Here is a 4394-nt window from a genome sequence, read left to right as displayed (position 1 = left end):
GGAACAGAACTATATAGAGGAACATCTCTGAGTGCTGAAGACCAGGTTGAAAGGGGGAAATAAAAACCAAAACAATGAAACCACTTTCCAGGGGTTGGTTAATTAGTTACCTGCCCGGTGCATGTGTGTGCAAGCCCATGCGATGGAAGCCAGGGCCAGGGCCAGCACTCAGCCCTCCCGACGACTCCAGCCAGCTGCTCAGCCAGGACTTTGCCTGTCCCTGTCTGTGAGAGGGAGCACAGGTCTCACCTACGGCAGGAAGCAGGGTTGGTGCCTGCCCTGACTGGCATGAACCCCCCCTGCCATGAATCCCCTCCTAGCCACAGAGTGGGCAGCCGCAGCAGGTCCTGACTTCAGAGCCATCCTTTACCTGGTGGACCTGCTTGTCCTGGCCACACCACCCTGTTCTTTTCTGGACAACCATGACTGATTAAAGAAGTCGTTGCAGTTTCCCAAGCAGAATGGACTCTAGAACCAATGGGAAAAGATGAAATATCCTCACATGGCACTAGAAAGTGCACTTCTTCCCCGGTATCTGCTGAGTCTCGGCGAGGCCAGGCTGCTGCCTGGTTGTAATTAAAGTGGTAATTCCTAAGGTAACTTCTTCTCCGTTTTATCAGCTGCTTATGTTCCTCCCTCCAACTCCCTTCTCCCTTGCCTCCCTAGATGATTTTTCAGATGTTGGGCTCCTGGACCCCCTCCCCTTGGCTGGGCGGGAGCTCTTTCCTGCTGAGGCAGCACTGCTCCTGTCAACTGTGTTGCTCTTACCAAGTGTCTTTGGGGGAGATGAGTTAGCGTGCTGGCCCGGGACAGGGTGCCTCCCTGGGTTTGATCTTTAGGGTCTGACTCTGCAGGGAAGATGTTTCACAGATGTTTCGCACTGATGTTGTAATGTGGTCAGGGAAGGAACTCCAGACCCAAAGTGGTGGCCAGCTGGGTGTGCGATTCTGTGACCCTTTGTCTTAAAATGGTTCCTCTTTGTACTGGAAAACAAGGTGAGGTGTTTTTATTTGTTTGAATCATAACAAGCTCTGCTCTTTTGATCGGCAGATTCACTATGCTCATTTTTTTTCATGTACGTATGAATCAGGTGTCAATAAGGACACTCTTGTTTCCTCTTTTCCTTTACTTTTCCTTTATTGACACTACTAGATACATGGCCTCTCTGGTCATGCTTATCACCAGGATGCAGAAAAAACAACCCCACTGCAGCTCCTGATTCTAAACTGCAGGAGTCCACCGGACCCGGGAGGTGTCTGTGTCAGAGCTGTGGCCCAGAGGCGGACCGTGGGGAGGGACAGGCACGGGACTTCTTTTGGGGTTCTCTTCATCAGAAGGTGCCCCTGCACCTGGTCCCAGGCCCGCTTTCTCTCCACATCTCACGAGTAGCTGTGGGGCTCCTTAGTTGCTGCCTTGTGGGCTTGTAGAGGACAAGCAGGGTTCACAGAACTCAGGGTGGAAACCTCAGAGCCTCCTCCGTGGGTTGGAGTGAAATGAGGATGAACTGTACCTGAGGGAATTTTCCCTTCAAAGAAGCAGTGCCTTGTGTGGATTAATACAGAAAAACAGAACTTTTTGTACATATAAATGCCGTGCTGCTAAGAAGTTATGATTTAAGAGGTTTTAAGTCAGGGGGTCATTCAGACGCCAACTTTGCACAAACTTTTAGAGCATTTGAGTGTCCTTATCCCTCCTGCACACGGGGCAGGATTATACATGTAAACAAGTTCTTTAAAAGCCTCTCAGTTTTCTTAAATTAGGCCCTTTGGGTTAACAAAGGAGAGTGTTCCTTGGGAACAAAGCAACTGTTTAAATGATCGAGATTTCTGTTTTGTTTTCATAAATTGCGCTGTGTTCCTTTCCCATTTTACTCCTGCCCTTCACACCTTAAATATTCTTGAAATACCCATTTTGGCTCAAAATTTTAAAAGCCAAGAAACCCTTACATTTATTGGTGCTCTGAGGCAGCTCCTGGGAAGGCCCCAAAGCCCCTAGACTGTCTCCAGTTCAGCAAGAAGTGAAAGTCAGCTGGAGACTTTGGGGCATATGCTACTCAACTTACAATTCATCCAGTTCAAAATTAAATATAGACTTACGTTAGGGACGACCCTCAGAGGGTTTTTGCTCTTACTTACTAGATACTTAGAAGTAATTTACCCTCTTCTTAAGATAACACTGAGCCACAGACCCTGCCAGTGGCCAGGCCTGTGTGAGTAACTTGGGGTTGCCAGCCAGTCCTGCCGGCTGTCCAGGGCTTTGTAGGAGAGTGTGGTGGGGTTTCCCATTAGCTCTCAGCGGCTCCATGAAAGCAGCAGAAGACCCTCTTCGTGATCTCGTGTGGAAAAGAGGGCCATCATGATGAGGAAGCAGGGTCGGGGGGCATGGTGGGAACCCCTGACCTCCCCCACCTCTGACCACAATAACAACAAAACCAAGGGCTGTAAGAAGAGGTGCTTGCTCATGGGGTTAGTGAGCATCCAGTGAGAGTGGCACAGCGCTGACCACACACGGGTTAGATTTCCTTGCTTGTAGGTTCCTGGGTCAGAAGTCAGCTCTTGGTAGAGAAAGGCTGTGTTGGCAACAGTTGGAAGCATTTGATGTCCAGAAGGGCTGAGTCTCCAGGAATCAAGTGTTGAACAAGACAGAGCACTGCTCTGGCTTTTAGTTGGCAGAGTTTGTCCTTTGCCCAGCCTCAGTTATGCTAGAGAAGGGAGTAAAATAGTAGTGGTTTATGAAAACAAAACCTGCCTGTTTGGTGGAATACAAAGCTGCCTATGAGATGGGTAGATTTGGGCTTATTTTCTGAGAGGAAGGAATAATAGTACCGGTCTAGTTCATTCTAAGAGTGCCCGAGATACATGATCTCCTTTAATCCTTACTCAGTCCTGTAGAGTAGCTATAAATCATCATTTTACAAGTAAATGGACGAGGGCCTAGAGCAGTTAACAGCTGGATTCTCAGTAGCTGGCTCCCAGGCATCTATTATTGCTCTGCTGTGGCACAGTGTGCCCAAGCACCAAGATGTGGGTGGGTTTAATTGACCCTGTGTGTCCCTACTGGGCCAGGAGAACCTAGGGGTTGGGTGAGCACGCCAGAAACTCGTCAAGGTTCATTTCTCCGAAACCGTTTTGGATAGAAATGAAGGCAAACATTTAACCAGATGACTTTTATAAAAATCCTTTTACTTTTTCCCTCCCTTGTAAATGCTATGAGCCATTTTCTCGGCACCACATTTCCAGATGTGTGACCAGAAGAGGGACTCTACCCAATTCCAGTTGTGGGTCCCCTTGGAGTTTACATCACTTGTTTTTCTAGTTCTCAGTTTTCTAGTCCCTTCTTCCAAAAGCCAGCATAGACCTCTGTGGAGGAACAATTATTTTTTTTAACAAAACCTATAGTTCCTTAGCTGCCAGTGATGGCCTCAATCATTTTAACATAGTCAGGGATGAGTGTTTTCTCATTCACCAGTGGCTTCATAGTGAACATTCAAACCCCAAAGTAGATGTTCACATCTCATCTTGCCCAGATGGAGAAGAGGGAGAGCGGCATGTCTGTTTGCAGGGAGCGAGGCCGTCTTGCCTGCCTTTTGAGAATCAGTCATTAAACAGAAGAGCCTCTTAGGCTTTTCAATTCTTTTAACGATGGAGGAGAAACTCTCCTGAGTTCACAAGTTCTGTGCTCATTAACTTTCATGGCAGCCCGTCACCCACTAAAATGTGTTGAAGGAGGCCAGTGCCAGAGATGTGTTTTAAAATAGTGTTCTCAGTTGAGATTCTCTCCAGGTTTCCATCGCACATGTGTCCAGAGCCGTGGCGTGTCAGGGCCCGGAGGCTGGGGAGGCAGAGGTGTTTGTGGAGACCGCCCTGGAGCCTGGGGATGTGTGGAATCGCCATCAGCAGATGTGTCCCAGCCTCCCCACCCTCCGTCTGCCAATATCCAGCAGCTTCTCTCCCCCAAAAACATCTCAGAGAAGATGGAGGGTGCACTCCCTCTCGTGCCCCACCTCAGTCTGCCTGCCCTGGACGCTGTGTGGCTTTAAGTGCTGGCCTTGATGAGAAACCCTCTGGCCCATGGTCTTGTCCAGCTCCCTTTGTGTCTGGGTTCCCTGTCCTGCATAATTTAGCATTAGAGTGAGTACAGCTGTCATTTTCTTCTCTCTGGAGATCGTGAAATGGCCAGACTTTTTCAGAAGAGTGGAGAGAAGAAATATTGTGTAACCACACAGAGGCTGGAACTACTGAGACATGGCAGGGCTGGCCTGGGGACCATTCCTCTCCTGTGCTTAGTGCATCTCTCAGTCCATCCACCCTCAGTCAGTAAGTCAGTCAGCACCACCACAAGCACCTGTGCAGAGAAGGGAAGCCAGTTTCAAACAAATTATGGAGTCAGGACAT

The sequence above is a fragment of the Talpa europaea genome (assembly GCF_964194135.1).
Source record: "Talpa europaea genome assembly, chromosome: 2".
In the NCBI taxonomy this organism is placed as follows: Eukaryota; Metazoa; Chordata; class Mammalia; order Eulipotyphla; family Talpidae; genus Talpa; species Talpa europaea.
This window is presented reverse-complemented; position numbering follows the sequence as displayed.